We start from the raw sequence: 17,671 nt of genomic DNA on the forward strand, positions 1-17,671 counted from the left end.
ATATGTTGGAAGCCACCCAGAGTGGCTGGGAAAACCCAGACAGATGGGTGGGGTATAATAATAATAATAATAATAATAATAATAATAATAATAATAATTTTGGATGTCCCTATACTCATCAGGGGACACGGGTGGTGCTGTGGGTTAAACCACAGAGCCTAGGACTTGCTGATCAGAAGGTTGGTGGTTCGAATCCCCGCAACGGGGTGAGCTCCCATTGCTCAGTCCCTGCTCCTGCCAACCTAGCAGTTCAAAAGCATGTCAAAGTGCAAGTAGATAAATAGGTACCACTCCAGTGGGAAGGTAAATGGTGTTTCCATGCGCTGCTCTGGTTCACCAGAAGCGGCTTAGTCATGCTGGCCACATGACCCGGAAGCTGTACGCCGGCTCCCTTGGCCGATAAAGCGAGATGAGCGCCGCAACCCCAGAGTCGGTCACAACTGGACCTAATGGTCAGGAGTCCCTTTATCGTTACCTTTATATTCATCAGAGAAATGTTGGAGAGTATGATGCTCTATCACTGAGCTATGGTCTGCCTCCCGAGTACAGAGCTAGTGCAGCTATGCTATTCTTGCGCATGGGGTGCATGCAGAAGATCCCTGTCACCTTCCATTAGGAAGGACACTGGCTAGCTGCTCTCAGTCAGAGTGGACTAGAGACATTTTTCAAACAGTTGGAGGCAGCAAAGCTTCTGAATTCCAGTTGCTGGAGGCCACAGGAGGGGAGAATGCTCTTGTGCTTGGATCCTGCATGTGAGTTTCCCATTGGAGCATCCAGTTGGCTACTGTGAGAATCGGATGCTGGCCTCGATGGGTCCCCTTTGGCCTGATCCAGAAGGCTCTTTCTGCTCTTATGTCCAATGTTGTAAACAAAATCTTCCCTTCCCTTATGGGGTATCCAAGAGCCCGTATAAAGCCCGCCCTGGAGTCCAAGACCACCCCCAGAAATATCATACGTACATCACAGAAGGGGTGTAGCCCAAGACCACCACCCCGGATATATCATACCTATATCACAGAAAAGGTGGTCTACTACAGAAATCTGAGTGCGTTGTTTATCTCCTGTCTGGCAGGTCACCTGTTAATGGTCACTTGATTGGATTGCCAGTCTTTTGTAATGATAAATACTTAGTTCCTGAGCCAGGTCACAGGCTCACCCTATTCATACACAGACATACCCTTAAGACAGGATTTGTGAACAAAAAGGCAATGGGGAGGCTTTTCCATTTTTCTTCGACCTTGCAGAGAAATATTTGAGGTCAATTTGGAAGGGACAAAATGGTTTCAGGACTTTTTCTGTGGGGTTTCAGATATGTGGTTTATATATGCAGTTATGAACATTTATATTATATATATATATCCTTAAAATTCTTATAACACCAAGCATGATGGACCGCCGGTGGCCCCCGAGTTCCATTCATGTGGTCTGGTGGAAGGCTGTGGAAGACTAGATAATATCCGTGCTTGGCCTCGTGTTTGTTTGATCTATTTTCCTAATAATGGAAACTGAGACTGTTTTCATCAGGGTTGGATTATCAAACAGGTTGGGAAGGTTCTGTCCTCAGCCAGTGGCTTTTGTATCACACAGCCTTGGTACAATCTACAATTCCTCCTCTGAAAACTTACCCACTAAAAGGCCTTTTCTCTGGACTAAAGAAAGTGATTTTCTCAATGCGGTGCTGGCTTTGACGAGCGGGCTGTTTTATTTTTCTTCTCATTTAATGCAGTATGGAAATAATATTATGCTCATTTGACAGTACACTTATCGCCATTGTGATTTATTGTCTTCCTGGCTTTCTTTTCAACAGAAGGTCCCAGAGCAGGTGACTGCAGATAAAAAAGCATAATTCAAGCAGTGGGAAAAGACAAAACCCACTCACAACCCCCAAACCAATAATCCATATAGTCCTATTGAGGTGGGTGGGTGGGCAGCACATTTTAAAGTTTATCTTTTTTTTTTTTTATAATATTTTTATTAAGCAATTTTTATATTCATACATACAAAACATACATAAACAAACAATAGACAAAAAACAAAACAAAAAACAAGTACCATTTCATGTCCTAATTTCTTAAACCTTTCTTCTTTGACTTCCTCATGCCTCCCGTTTCTGTATTCCAAATTCTAATCAATTGTTCAGCAAATCTTCCCTTATTTTACTGTAAATTTAAGCTAATCATCTTTGTTCTCCTTGTCTTAACCATTACTGATAGTAACCATTTACTTTAGTCCAACATCATTCTAGCTGTCATTGATTTTGTAATATTTCTTTAAATAGTCCTTAAACTTTTTCCATTCTTCTTCCGCCGCTTCTCTTCCCTGGTTTCGGATTCTGCTCGTCATTTCTGCCAAACCCATGTAGTCTATCACCTTCATCTGCCATTCTTCCAGTGTGGGTAAATCTTGCGTCTTCCAGTAACACATTTTAAAGTTTATCAAGTGGTCCACTGAGGCTCCCACAGTGGACGTTGGGCAGGGGCAGGAGAGTTTTGAAAGCCACTGTGCTGGATGTCCAAATAGCCTTGTAAAAACCCCAAGTGTTCTGAAAGGACTTCCACAATGAAAGAGCTCTGGAGCTTTGCATTCAAAGATGGTGAGATGCCTTTGCCTGCAAGTGGGACTTCTCTTCCAAAGAGCTTGAGAGCAAAGCTGGACACCCACAGGACCCCTGACCATTAGGTCCAGTCGTGACCGACTCCGGGGTTGCGGCGCTCATCTCGCTTTGCTGGCCGAGGGAGCCGGCATACAGCTTCCTGGTCATGTGGCCAGCATGACTAAGCTGCTTCTGGCGAACAAGAGCAGCGCACGGAAATGGCGTTTACCTACCTTCCCGCCGGAGTGGTACCTATTTATCTACTTTCACTTGACGTGCTTTCGAACTGCTAGGTTGGCAGGAGCAGGGACCGAGCAATGGGAGCTCACCCCGTTGCTGGGATTCAAACCGCCGACCTTCTGATTGGCAAGTCCTAGGCTCTGTGGTTTAACCCACAGTGCCACCCGTGTCCTGGACACCCACAGAGACCCCTCCAATTGCTGCCAAGCAGCGCCTGGCTGGGACAATCAGCTGGTTGGAAGCGTGGCTGAGTTTGCGCGGAATGCAGAGCAATGTAGCGAATGAGCAGTGGAGGCTGGTGGAGAACAGGTGTGAAGTGAGCAGAAGTTGCGCATCCACATCCACACCAACACCTAACATACATTCAAAGCACCTGAAACCCTCCAAAGAATTCTGGGAATTGTAGTTTGTGAAAGGTGCTGGGAATCCGATGGGAAAACAACAGGATACTTGGGTGGGAGTCACTTTAAATGTATGGTGTGGACCTTCTGGCTGTTGTTCTTGTGGAATTACAACAACAACAGTTCTCTTATTTGTACCCTGCTTATCTGACTGGGTTGCCCCAGCCACCTTCCAATGTTTGGCTTTGATTTCCTCTGAAGTATTTGGCTTGGCTGATTGCATGGGCACTCTCGTTTCTGGCCAGGTCCCTGTGTGGGCCAAGCTTGCTTGGGGGCAATGAGGTGGGGTGGGGTGGCTATGTGGGGGTGCCTCAACTAATGGCCGTAGTTCCTTGGCAGAGCCTGGCATGCTGAGGTTCCAGGATCGATCCCCTGTGGCATCTCAAGGGAAGAACCCTGCCTGAAATGTCCTCACTGCACACCCCTAACTCTGATCAAGTTAAAAAGCACTGTTCATTTGTGGATTCCACTTCCCACGTCCCTCTACACCGAGAATTTCCTTTCAAAAATAGACATCTTGTCCAAATGACGGGTACAAAAAAGATCGCAAACTCTGACAACACAAAATGCAAGCAGGCAATAATGGATACTTTAAAAAAGAATTTGAGGAGAACTATTTAAATGTGTGGGTGGCGCTGTGGGTTAAACCACAGAGCCTAGGGCTTGCTGATCAGAAGGTTGGCAGTTCAAATCCCCACAAGTTCCCGTTGCTGGGTCCCTGCTCCTGCCAACCTAGCAGTTCAAAAGCACGTCAAAGTGCAAGTAGATAAATAGGTACTGCTCCGGCGGGAAGGTAAACGGTGTTTCCGTGCGCTGCTCTGGTTTGCCAGAAGCGGCTTAGTCATGCTGGCCACATGACCCGGAAGCTGTGCGCCGGCTCCCTCGGCCAATAAAGCGAGATGAACGCCACAACCCCAGAGTCATCCACAACTGGACCTAACAGTCAGGGGTCCTTTACCTTTTTTATTTAAATATGTTAGTAGTAGCAGCAGGAGACTGGCTAGCGAGGTGGTTGGACCTTTGGAGGACAGATCTCTGTGCTGATCTTCTAACAAAAATGTCCCTAAGGTCTGTGCTTGAGGACTGGAAAGTAGTCAGTGTAGCACTAATTTTTAAAAAGGGATCCAGGGGAGATTAGCTTGATGAGAAATTGACAGGAAGGGTTCTTATAGCTAAGATAACCAAGCATGTAGAAGAACAAGCCTTGCTGAAGCAGAACCAGCATGAGCAAGTAGAGTTTTTTGAGAGTGTCCACAAGCCTATAGAAAGAGGGGATCTGCTTGACATTGTGTACTCCGACTTTCAAAAAGCTTTTGATCGATACCTCACCGAAGACTCCCAAGCTTGTCATAGATGGATTGATTTATTTACTCTATTTAAAATATGTCTGGGCTGCCGTCCCAATTGCAAAAGATCCTGAGGGTGCCTCTTTGGTTGTGTGGTGCATCTTTGCTTTGGTTGTCCCTCTAAGGGCATGTTTCAGGCATCAGCACCCTCAACCCAGCTGTTTAAGAGCAACAGGAGAGAGAGGGATGTGAGGGGAATGGGCACAGCAGGATTGTCTTGGAGGAGAGTCTCCTGGTCCTGATAGGATTATCTTTCTCAAATATTGCTCCAAAGCTGACACCCCCACCTTTGAAAAGTGCCTTGAGTGGAATTTATGTGATGTTCTTTGAATTTCACCTGAGCTCTGCATATCTAAATTCCTGGAGCGCCTGAAAGTTTGTGTCTGCTTTATGTTTTATTACTGTTGTTCATACTGGATGCTGCTTGTTTTATAATGACATTTAGTAATGACTCCCCTCCCCCTTTATTAAACAACTTTGGCTATCTTGAGTAAAACTCCATGGTGCTTTGATCAATCCAATTATCATTAGGCAAGCCTCCCCATTTTCTGCAGAGGGGTCTTTTCAGGACAGGATAATTTGCAGAAGTGGGCACTAGCCTTCATGTTTTTTTAAGTCCTTGTTTGCTGTCATGTGGACTAGTAACTTTTCTGCCTTTTTTGTTTTTAATAAGAAGGGGTGCAGTTGATCCAAAGCTATACACAGGGACATCGAATGTGATCTTGGCAGGAGAAGAAAGCATGGACTGAACTCCATGGTGCCTCATTTTGTCTTGATTGCAGCCACTGCAGACCCTCCCAAGTGTCCCTATTTTCCAGGGATAGTCCTGGATTTACAGCTGTCCCAATTTCTGATTTGATGCTGGAATGTCTTGCTTCTCCTTAGGACGTTCCTGTTTTCATCAGCGAAATATTGGAGGGTATGGAATTATGCGACCTCCTGAGCCAAGGATATAAGTAACCTTACAACCTTTGGAAGACGTCTAAAGGCAGCCCTGTATAATTTTCTTATACTTTTATATATGTTGGAAGCTACCCAGAGTGGCTGGGACAACCCAGCTGGATGGGTTGGGTATAAGTAATAATTTTTTTTAATTGTTGTTGTGGAATAGGACATCCCTATTTTCATCAGAGAAATGTTGGAGGGTATGCATGCTGTATTTATTTATTTCGTATTCATTTCATATAATTTATATCCTGCTTGCAGAGGCGTAGCTAAGGGGGGCGGGGACACAGTAGGTGCCACACTGTTGGGGGCAGCACTTCCTGCAGGGCCAGCAGTGCACCGGAGCCACACATCTCTCCTGGGAGTGATGCAATGGCTCGGGCACCTGCAGGCTTGTGCATGCCGTTGCCTGCTTGATTGTAAAACAAGAAACAAACCAACCTGCAAAGTGGTTTACAAGAAAAATGTGCCATTTTTGTTAGTGCCACAGTATGTAAAAATGGTCCTGGGCTATGCAGGCAAATAACAGTGTCCCTGAGAAAGTACTGAGCGTTTTCCCCTTGCCATCTACACCAAGCACTCCCCCTGTCTGGAAAAATCTAGGTGCAAGGCTGCTCAGTCACCCAGCTCGTTGGGCAGAGCCCGTGGGTCCCTGCAGAATAAAGGAAGGAGTCCAGCCACCAACTGGAGCAAATAGCTGTAGACCAAAGTTTATTGTGCAACAGGTTCAAAGAAGAAAGTTTAAACCCTGAGAATAGAGTGACAAGAACTTTTAAAACTTCCCACCACATCCCATGATACAGTTCGCACAGCATCATTGATACATCATCTTTACATCACTGACATGTCACAAAAGGGGAGGGGTAGACAGGGGTTACACTAGTTCAACCTTGACTAACATGTCCAGACAAGTCCTTGGTTCAAGATTAGCATAAGAAGACATGTCAGGGCTCAAGACCCAGGTATAAGATTAGCATAGGCAGACACCTCTGAAGTCCCACCACCCAAAGTACAATAGAACTTCCTTTGCATGTCTGGCCCCTTGGCAAGTCTGGTGATGGGATTAGGCTTTCCTTGGCCAACAATCAGCTCAGCAATTGTCACCTCTGGGCACTTCCTGGAGTCCTTTTCTCAAGGGAAAAATAGCTTTGGAATGGAGGAAACTGGCAAAGGAGTTGACTTTATATTATTTTTAAAGCTAGGTAACTTCCCTGAGCTGTCAAGCTGAAAGGATACGTTCAGGCATAATATTTGTAACATTTAACAACTTTAAAGATGTGCCGCCCCCGGTAATTTCCGTAACACTGGGTATCAGACTGAAGCCGGACCAGGGTTTCTAGCAGCTTCCGGGTCCCAGAGGAGGGTGTTTTGCAGTCAGGCCTGAACCCCAGAAACAACACCTGGTTTCGAAAGGAGCTGCAAGGCTTCTGATTTCCTGTTCCTTAGGGAGAGCCCGAGCCTTTCAAGCCAACTCCAAACGCGCACTGGAGTAAACAAAGCTTTGGAAATCCAGGAGTGGTGGGCACAGGGAGCAAGAATATATATTGCAGAGGCAGAGAGATGTGGGCGGCTGCTGCTGCTGCTTCTCTTCCTTGCTCTCCTCCTTGTTATCACGACAGTCGTGTCTCCAGCACAGCAACAAAAGCGGAGCCTCTCTGGCTTGTGAAGGCGGCGGCGGCGGCGGCGGCTTCTTCTTCCAAACTTTAGAGCTTTCACAAATCTCTCCCTGCCTTTTCAGGCACTCAAAGGCTTCCTCAGGCACTTACTTGCTCCGGGAAAGATTATAGCAAAGCTTTCTGCTTTGTGCTTCTCCGCCCAGGGGGTCTCCAGATTGCTGGGCCATTAGGCGCTTGAATGACCTCCACCACCCCCCCTTCCTTTTTTTTGTGGTGGTGGTGAGATATTTCTAAACTCCCTTTTTCACATTGGCTTTTGATGGCTCCTTAATGGCCCACACCAGAGCCAGGGCAAAGGACATCGCTTCATCCCGATGGAGGAGGAGGGGCTAGGAAGGCTGTTGAATCCGAACCAATCCACTTCGTTTTGATCTGCCTCTTCCTCCTTCCGTGGAACATCATCTGGGATTCAGGCAAGGAACATCTGGGGGCCCTAGCAAGGTGTAAAAATATACCCGACCCCCACGACACCCTCCAAGTGGTCCCTATTTTCCAGGGACAGTCCCGGATTTACAGAAGCCATCCCTGCAAGGATCCTGTACATGTTAACTCACGAGTAAGTCCCACTGCCTTTAATGAGGCTTGCTTCCAGGGAGACATGCCACTGACTGCAGCCTAAATGTCCATTTCGACAGCAGAGGTCGGCATGAATTTGAATCTGTGAGCAGAAAATTTGATTCCTACGGGGTTTTGATCCCTATAGAGGGTGTCTGTGGGGGTTGGGTTTTTTTTAGGCGGGGGGTGGTGGATTCTGCCCTTGGGGTCTTCGTCCTCTTCTTCTTCTTCTAACCTTGGGGGTGCGTTGACCCGCAAAAAAGTCCAATGGCTTCTTCAAGGGCACAGCATGCAGGAGAAGTTTCAACCACGCACATCCTCGCCCCCCTCCCGCACCCCCGAGCCATTAATTTCAGCTGATAAATCTGCAGAGCTGTCTCAAATAATGTCAGGAGGAGCAGCGTCGGGAGCAAATTGATAAAATGAAACAGCAGTTTGGTCACAGAGGTTGGACGGGATCCGTACGCAAATTGCAGAGAAACCCAGCAGAATCTTTGCCCCCCTCCCCCGCCGCCGCCCCGAAACCCCACCTTCCTGGCCAGCCAGCCGGCATGGATTCTCCTCTGCCCCATTTAGGAGGATAGGAAGTGAGCGGATAAAACACAGAGCTTGTGTGACAAGGGCAGGCAGCAGGCTAGGGCAGGCCTGGAGAACTGATTGTGGCGGGGCGGGATGTGTGTGCGTGCATGCTCCACAGATGCTCCTGGCCCAAGATGCCTGTCATCCCTGGCCAAAGGTGCCCCAGGCATCAAGATGAGGGTGTCAGACTAGGGCTGGAGAGCCCGGGTGACATGAGCCTGAGCTACCTCTCCTTCTAGCTTACCTGACAGGGGCGTTGTGAAGACAAAAGGGGGGTGAGCCCCAAGCTCTTTGAAGTGGCATAACAGTATAATGACATATGTATGTGCAGTGCTTTTTTCTGGGGGGGACGCAGGGGTTTGCATACCCCTAAACATTTTGTGAATCTAAGTTTGGCCTCATTGAGGGGTAGTATTGCAATATGAGTAGGAAAAAGAGAGTACCCCTAAACATTTTTTATAGAAAAAAGCACTCTCTCTCTCTCTCTCTCTCTCTCTCTCTCTCTCTGTGTGTGTGTGTGTGTGTGTGTATCTCAAATGTTTTATTTGAAGAAGCTGCACAAGTGAGCAGGGAACTGCCCTCACAATGACAATTTGGCTTTTGACAGTTTTTAAAATCCTCCTCTCTGGTTTTCTTCTGTTTTCCTTGGTGTTTTCTAAATTGGCGTTGCTGTTTGTGATGCCTTTCGATTGCCTTGTGGCCCCTTGCAAAGGCAATTCAGAAGCACTTCCCTTAAATATTTATTAATGCTTCAGTGGGTTATTCGAATCGGTCTGTTCACCACATGGCAGGGGGGCTCTATGGCCCCCTGCTTTGGGCCTGACATGTGGGCCACTTGACAGAAAAGCACTATCCCACCACATGCCCCTACAGGCAGGACTGAAGGGTTGCAGCCTTCCTGCCTCATCAGAGGAGGGCACATTGGCATTAAGCCACTGGGGAAATGAGGACATCATCCTCCCCCCACACCTTGCATGTTCCCTTCTATCATTTGGCTTATTGCAGCGGCATTGCTAGGCACTCATATGCAGGCCTCTGAGCAACTGAAGGCAGTGAGTGGCACACAGGCCCTGTGCTTGAATCACATCTCACAGTCCTATAATCATAGAACTGTAGAGTTGGAAGGGACCTTCAAGGGTCATCTAGTCCAACCCCTTGCAGTGCAGGAATCGCAACAAGAGAGTCCCTGACTGGTGGCCATCCAAGCTGTGCTTGATAACCCGCAACAAAGGAGAGTCTTTTTCACGCTGAGCAGCTCTTGCTATCAGGAAGTTCTTCCTTATGTTTAGTCAGAATCTCCTTTCTTGAAATTTGAATCCATTGGTTTGGGTCCTTCCCTCTGGGGCAGCACAAAACAAGCTCCATCTTTCATGTGACAGCCCTTCACATATTTTAAGACGGCTTTTGTGTCACCTCTCAGTCTTCTCTAGGTTAAACATACCCAACTCCCTTCACTGTTCTTGGTAAGGCTTGGTTTCCAGACCTTTTATCATCTTGGTCTCCCTCCTCTGCACACCTTCCAGCTTGCCAATATCCTTCTTAAACTGTGGTGTCCGGAACTGGACACAGGACTCCAGGTGGGGGGTCTCACTGAGGCAGAATAGTGTGTTGCTATGACTTCCTTTCATCTAGACACTAGACTTTTGTTGATGCAGCCTAGAATTGCCTAGCATCCTGCCAGGGGAAAGCACTGGGGATTTTACATGCTTGGCAATCCTGCCCAGACCAGCCCCTCCGGGGTGGCTGGGGCCCACTGGGACTGCTAGGGCAGAAGGCAGGAAACCCAAACAGCCCATGGAGCCAGCGCCAAGGCCAGGCAGAGCCAGGTAGGTTAGGGTAGGCTGAGGTCAGACGGAGTCTTCAGTCCAAATGGACCAGCCTCCGCTGCAGCCTCTGCACTTGAAACAGGCCTGCAATGGGGAGGGGAGTTTCAAGGCCACAAGATCTGGCAGGAGATTTGGGGGCCAGCACAAAACTACCCTGGTCTCAGGCCAAGGTGCCACTGGTTGACTGCTAGAACTGAGGCTAGATTTGCCTGGGTGCTGAACTAGTGCTGGGAGCTTTGCACAGCCTCTCCCTCCCCTGGGACAGTGAGGGTAGTTCTGAGTTCGAGATGCGCCTCCTTCCGTCTTCCGAGGCAGAGAGTTGCCCAGAAAATACCCTTTTAGAAAGCCGTGTCTTTTGTCCTCCTCTGTTGCAAAGGCTTCTGGGAAGGCCCGGAGGCAAAGCAAAGAGGAACCCAGGAAGCAGCAGGGGCAGCAGTGTGCAAAATGGGAGAGGCAGGGGATCCTTGAGGAAGAAAACGAGAACCCTTTCCCAATGCGAGCCAAACACTTTTGCTGCTTGCAACAACAGGTGCAAACACCTGCAGGTGAGATTCAGTACTGAACTGTGTGCGCGCCCCCAACGCACACGCAGGCAGCCACACCCCCTTCCCTCCCTCCACCTGGTGCCCTCCAGATGTTATGGGATGCAACTCCCATCAGCCTTGCAGCCAACATGGCTGTGCTCTCACCACCAGACCCAGTATTGTACGGACGTGCTGCCTGCAAGGGCAGATGTGAATTGCGGTCCACAGCATGTAGAGGACACCAGGTTGGCCAAGCTTGTTATATTAACCACACACACATTCAGACACACACACATAAATGCAGAGAAGATGGAATCAAAACAGTTAATGGCAAAAAATTGCCACATCTCCTTGCTTAAAAAAAATAAGAATGCTCCGTACGAAGGCAGCCTGAGGGTACAAAATGTGCCGAGGATGCAAAGCCATCCAAGGTAGCAAAATCTGCCAAAGAGCCAGACCCCACCCTCCAAAAAAAGGGGGGGGGGGTTTTCAGCAAGCAAATGAAACGGCTGAGCAGTAACATGGCAGATAAATTTGAGGCTGACAAAAGTGCCAAGTGAGGCACAATTGCAGCCGTGCAGGGCAGTAGCAGTGCCTGGATTCTCAATGAGCTGCTTCTCCTTACGAGAGAGGAGGCAAGGGTAGAAAGTTGTGGGGAAGCCATGGGCCTGGAGACGTCCATGGAGCAAGCCAAAGGCCAAAAGGAGCTGGACGAGACAGGATATTTGCTCATAGAAGAGCAGCTCAGGCTAGGGAACTGAACCCTGAGAGAGAGAGAGTGTGTGTATCTTATACAGTGGTACCTCGGGTTACATACGCTTCGGGTTACATACGCTTCAAGTTACAGACTCTGCTAACCCTCGGGTTAAGAACTTTGCTTCAGGATGAGAACAGAAATCGTGCTCTGGCGGCATGGCAGCAGCAGGAGGCCCATTAGCTAAAGTGGTACTTCAGGTTAAGAACAGTTTCAGGTTAAGTACAGACCTCCAGAACGAATTAAGTACTTAACCTGAGGTACCACGGTATAAGGCCAGGAGTGCCCTTATTGGTTCCCTGGGTCACCTGATTCCTTCTGGGTGCAGCTCCCCTTTCCCTCAAGGGATGGCGCTGTGGAGCCTCTGCTCCTAAGGTGGTGTAGAGAGTGAATGCCATTAATGTTCAGAGGACTGGCTAAAGAAGGCCCCTTCCAAGTCTATGATCCTAAAGAGAAAGAGCAAAGTTTAAAATGCCTTCCTAAATGCAAGCACTGAAAGAGCACGGAGGGAGGAAGTTCCAGACGTGAGGAACTACAACTCCCAGCACCCCTGGCAACGTGGCCAATGGTCAGGGCTCATGGCAGGAGTTGTAGTTCAGCCACATCCAGAAGGCCAAAGGTTCCCCACAGCTGGCTTAGTTAGCAGAGGGCCTGCTTCGCATGCAGACAATATTGGCTTCAATCCCTGGTGTCTACAGATCAGATGATGGGGAAGAGCCTTCTCTGTCGTGTGAAGGAGAGCAACTGCCAGACAGAGTAGACAGGCCTGGCTTTTCCTGGACAATTGGAGGGTGCCTAGGAGAAGGCACTCGCTTCCCATCTCTCCTGCCTTTTGCCACCCATAGTACCCTGCCAAGTGGGGTGGCGGTGGCGGCAGGGGGGAAAGATTGCTGTGCCGGATTTCACACCCCTGATTTGAGCAGGACATCCCAGAATTACAGAAGCCATTTGGGCTTCTGATTGGATCCCAGAATGTCCTGTTTTTTTGGTCTGGTTGTTTGGTGGAAGTCAACTTGCTCTTGCGAGAGCTCAGAACCCCAAAAAATAAGCGTCCCAATGTTGATAAGCAGGATTTGGGAGCTTCTGGTATTTGCCAGTGGGTGTGTTCCACAGATGGCCTCTGACCAAATGCTAACGTATGCCCTAGGACAGGGGTCAACAAGGTTTATCTTGCCTGGGCTGGATCGGTCCCGTGGAGATACTTCTGTGGGCCAGATTGCGGGTGCGTGCACAATTTTTGGTGTCTGCGCAGACGTGATTTTCGGTGCCGCAGAAGCAAGTCCCCATGCCACGCTGTGCCGCTTTAGCGCAGCGTGTGAGTGGGTGTCTCGGTTTGGGGGCGGCTCATGGGCTGGTCAAATAACCTCTGCGGGCCACTTCCGGCCCATGGGCCTTAGGTTGCTGATCCCTGCCCGAGGAAGTGGCCAGTCTGTGGCACAGAGAGTCTTCCTGCCCTTCTGCAGCCGGAGGCAGCAGCAGCAGTAAGAGGGAGAGAGGTGGGGAGTGTCTCCCTCCCGTTGAGCCTGCGCAGATAAAAAGGCAGCCACGTCAGTCAAAGGAGAGACCCCCCTGATCTCTAGAACTCTGTTGGCGGCAGAAGCAGTTTTTTTTGCGGGGAGCATGAAGGGAAGTCTGGACTTCCTGGGAGCAGTTGAGTAACCTCGTGACCTTCAGAGTCCTTGTAGGAAACTTCTAGGATGTTGCACGAGCAAATTCAGGCATATGAGAACCTGTGCCTCACTTACGTGGCTCATTCCAGTGGGAGGTCCATTTCCACACACCCTTCCACTCTGCTAGGTGAGGATAGTTTTGATCAGTCCTTTTTTTCTGGGGGGATGCAGGGGTACGCATACTCCTAAACATTTTGTGAATCTAATGGGAGAAGAAACTAAATTTTAAATTTTTTTTAGTTTCTTCTCTAGCACGGTGAATCGTCATTTCCGTTGTTACCCTCAATGGCAGCCTCGTTTCGTGTCACGGTGCTTCTTGAGTCTCAGACAGAAGCGAGCATTTAATGTGTGAAGTAGGAGTTGGAATCTAGCATGGTGATTGGTCAGTTTCGTTGTATTTACTGTTTTTATTTTTCCCGATTGGAGCTATAAAATGGTGATTTATAGCGGTGGGGTGAGCTCCTGTCGTTCGGTCCCAGCTCCTGCCCACCTAGCAGTTCAAAAGCACCCCTAAGTGCAAGTAGATAAATAGGGACCGCTTTCTAGTGAGAAGGTAAACGGCGTTTCCGTGTGCGGCGCTGGTGCTGGCTCGCCAGATGCAGCTTAGTCACGCTGGCCACGTGACCCGGAAGTGTCTTCGGACAGCGCCGGCTCCCGGCCTCTTGAGTGAGATGAGCGCGCAACCCTAGAGTCGGACACGACTGGCCCTGATGAGCAGGGGTACCTACCACTGTACTGGGATTTGTTTCTTGCATAGACTAGAATCCTAGAATTGAAAGGGACCAAGAGTCGTCACTTGGTCCAACCACCTGCAATGCAGGAATCTTTTAGCCTAACGTGGGACTCGAACCCACAACCCTGAGGTAAAGAGTCTCATGCTTTTCTGACCAAGCTACTTATTGCTTTAGCACTTGTTGTTTGCTGGCCTGGACTCCTTTCGGAGGAGGGGTGTGATACGAATTTAATTAATAAGGTGGAGTGCAGATGGCTCACCTAACGGTTACATGCAGAGCCCTGGCATATTTCTTTCGGCCAGTGGCTGTCCGTGTTAGACTCCTTCATTTCTCTCTGGTGTAAAGGAGTAACCTCCTTCTGGAGCAGCCCCCAAGAACCCCCCCAAGCCTGCTGGCCATTCCCACCCCCCAGCCCCACTCTCTCTGGCTGTGACTGAGGCAGCATTAGGGGTGCAACGACAAAGCTGTGAGTTCTGCACCTTGCTTTCCTTATCACCCTGCCAGATTCAACAAAGGAGAGCCCAGGAGAGTTCCTGTCCAAGGCTGGCAGGCGACAGTCCCTTGGAGCGCAGCAATCTTGTTTGGGTGTGGAGCAACTTCCGCTGCCCACGTAGCTCGGGAGCATTTTATTAAAACTGCTTCCCTTTCCTTATTATTATCTCTCCAACCCCCCCCCCCTTGTGCTTCTGTTGGCGGGTAATAACAGGCGATATTTTATTTATCCCCGATCCCGTCAGGACAAGCTCAGATCTAATCGGAACAGACTTCTGCTTGAATTATTGAGAACAGACCACAGCAAAGCAAAGGGAAAGAGAGGTGGGTGTTCGCGTAGGAAGGAGGGAGGGAGGGAGATGGGCCAGCACCCGCCTGTGTGGCCGACACATTTTGGAAGAGGGAGCCAAAAGGCTGTGGGGAGGCCCTGCAAAGGGATCTCAGCCCTGGAATCAGTGTTAGAAACTCAGATATATCAGCCAGGTGCCAAACAGCTCCCCAAACCAAGGTTAGAGTCACCAAAACAGAACGTCTAGCTGCCATTTTGGGGCAAGATGGCTCCAAAGTCTTATTTTTTCAAGGGATTGATGGGCTGTGATTGGTTATCAGCTAAACACCTGGCTAGTTCAGATGACAGGTCAAGAGCTTTGAGAAGTTAAAGAATAAAAGTCACTTGATCTAGGGACAGTTCACATACGTATTGGCCTATTCTGACCTCTTTTTTGTAATAGTGTTAAAATATTCTTCACAATTATTATTATTGAAAGTTTTAAATGTTTGATGTTTTGCTATGTTTTATATACAGTGGTACCTCAGGTTAAGTACTTAATTTGTTCCGGAGGTCCGTACTTAACCTGAAACTGTTCTTAACCTGAGGTACCACTTTAGCTAATGGGGCCTCCTGCTGCCGCTGCACCGCCGGAGCACAATTTCTGTTCTCATCCTGAAGCAAAGTTCTTAACCTGAAGCACTATTTCAGGGTTAGTGGAGTCTGTAACCTGAAGTGTATGTAACCTGAAGCGAATGTAACCTGAGGCACCACTGTATGCTGTAAACCGCTCAGAGTGGTGGGGGGAACCCAGCCAGATGGGCGGAGTATAATTAATAAAATAATTACTACTACTACTACTACTACTTCCTGCTCAGGCTGCACAGAAAAGGCATTTTGGTTCCTGGAATTTATTCTGATCATGCAGATAAAGTATAATTGATAGAATTCTACAGGATGTGGTATTAGTGTGTGAAAACAGTCCAGATCCACTGATCCCCAGGCATGCATCTCCAGAAGGTGGAGACGTCAGGCACCATCCTGGCACCCGGGCATCTTCACTTGGTTGCAAGTGGCCAATAGCCAGGTGGAAAATGCGCCTGGCTAATTTTGAACACTGCCATCAAGAGCTGAAGTAGCAATATAGGAGAAGAATTCCCTTGTGCGTGCACAGAGTGCCTTTTCTCTTTAATAGCTGGGTGGGAGTGAGAAGCAAGCCTGGTGCAGCTTCTCTTTTTGTTCTACAGCTGTGAAAGCAGGAGCAGCAAAACATAAAATATAAAAGTCCATAATGGCTTAGAGCAGTGGTTCCCAAAGTGGGTGGTACAAAGTGGGGGGTCAGTGGAATTACCTAGAAGAGCACAAAGAGGCAAGTGGGTGGCGAGGGGTGGTGCTGGAGGTGGGAATGACTATCCGACTTGGAAAAACTGACATCAATTTTGCATCAGTTTCATTTAATTTATTAAACTACAGGGTTTTAATTGGATTTTGAGTAAATGTGCCATTAATTGTTACTGTTTTGAATTTTATTGTGCTATTATCTTCCTTAGTGGGTTGTGCAAATTGCTGTTATGAAGAATGTTTTCTATAGGGTAGAGAGCACTGGGGATGAGCACTTGGTGGAACCAAGGGGGCGGTGGCCCCCAAACGTTTGGGAATCACTGACTTAGATGAAGATGGCGGACAGACCTGGCAGCTGGCTGGCAGAACCCCACACCCCAGACCAAGAGCCCTCCCACCCGGTCCCAATCCCACACCCTCTTCTGGTCCCCACTCAGTCGCCAGATGCTATTGTGGGGTGGATGTAGCCCTTTAAAGAACAAAGCAAAGCTCTGCTGGACCATACCAAAGGCCCACCAAGCACACTACCTTTCCCCCCAGAGTCACCCACCCACAAGTCAGCCCCCAATAAGCCCCAAAGCCAGACAGGGAGGCAGCAGCCCTGCCCGCTGCAGAACTCCCCACCCGCTGCAGCTCAGTTAATTAATACATTTATTTAGCAGAATTTGTACACCGCTGACTCATCAAAACCTCTAAGTGGTTTGCATAAAATATAAAAACTTAGGCGAGAGAGAGAGAGAGAGAGAAGAGAAAACTATTAGCAGCGGAAAAGGTGAGTGTTGCAGCTGAGTCTAACTAAAGATGTCTGTTTAAATTGGATCTCTCCGCCCCCCTTGACACTTAGCAAAGCTCTTCAGTTTAATCAGGCAGCAGCAGAAATATCTAAAACTCTTAGGAACAAGGGAAGCAGTGCACCATGGGAAAGAAATGGTCACTGCGATTCTCTTTCCTAAGCATTTCTACCAAATTATCAGAGAGAATGTCCAACCCGGAGTGGAGGATTTGTCCTGACAAGAATAGCTCCCTGTGACAACATCACCTCCAAGTGGGGGCGGGGGCGAGATTCCTCTTTTGAGCCCCCAAAGCATTTCTCTGCAGGGCCAGAGCTGGAAACTCCAGAAGATTGCTAGAGCATGTTCCTTGCTCCTGGGTGCCTTGAACTAAACCTGCCTCTATCAGTTCAGTAGGGAGATGTCTGCAGTCCTGCTGCCTTGCTGACTGGTATCCCCTGGGCCCCAACAGCCTCTCCCCAATCCTATCTCCCTACGAGGGAGGCCAGGTTGGAAAAGGGTTCAGAGGAGCACCACAAATATGGTACTCAGAGGGCTGGAAAAGAAGTCATCCAAGGAAAGGTTGAAAGAACTGGAGAAGTCTGAGGAAGGACACGATAGCCCTCTTCAGGTCAATGGAGGGCTGTCACTCAGAAAAGGGCCAAGGCTGCTTCAAAAGGCAGGATGAGGCCTCGCAGGCTTCAGCTACAGGAGGGAAGATTTCAGCTGAACAGCAGGAGAAAACTCTTGCGGGTAAGAACGATTTGACAGTGGAACCAGCAACCCAGTGGCAGCAGCTCTCTGGGGTCTCAGATGAGGTCTTTCCTAGCCCTACTCAGAGATGTTGACAGGGGCTGAACCTGAGACCGTCTGCATGCAGAGCAGATGCTGCACCACTGAGCTTTGGCCCCTTTCTCTCCTTCTCCCTTGGAGGTCAAATCTAGCCAGTCTATTCCA

General features: G+C 48.7%; 1 protein-coding gene across 29 annotated transcripts in view; it reads left to right on the forward strand.

Annotated features, from left to right (window-relative positions):
- NRXN2 (neurexin 2) overlaps positions 1–17,671 on the forward strand; it is a 341,743-nt gene that overhangs the window by 13,434 nt on the left and 310,638 nt on the right. Inside the window, exon 1 of one of the 29 annotated variants that reach the window (XM_053369649.1) lies at positions 7,566–7,757. The exons of the other annotated variants lie outside the window; for them this stretch is intronic. The gene's annotated coding sequence lies outside the window, so the exon portion shown is untranslated. Of the gene's footprint in view, positions 1–7,565; positions 7,758–17,671 lie in introns of those variants that run through there. 29 annotated transcript variants of the gene reach the window in all.

This window comes from Podarcis raffonei, chromosome 16 (assembly GCF_027172205.1).
Source record: "Podarcis raffonei isolate rPodRaf1 chromosome 16, rPodRaf1.pri, whole genome shotgun sequence".
Classification (NCBI taxonomy): domain Eukaryota; kingdom Metazoa; phylum Chordata; class Lepidosauria; order Squamata; family Lacertidae; genus Podarcis; species Podarcis raffonei.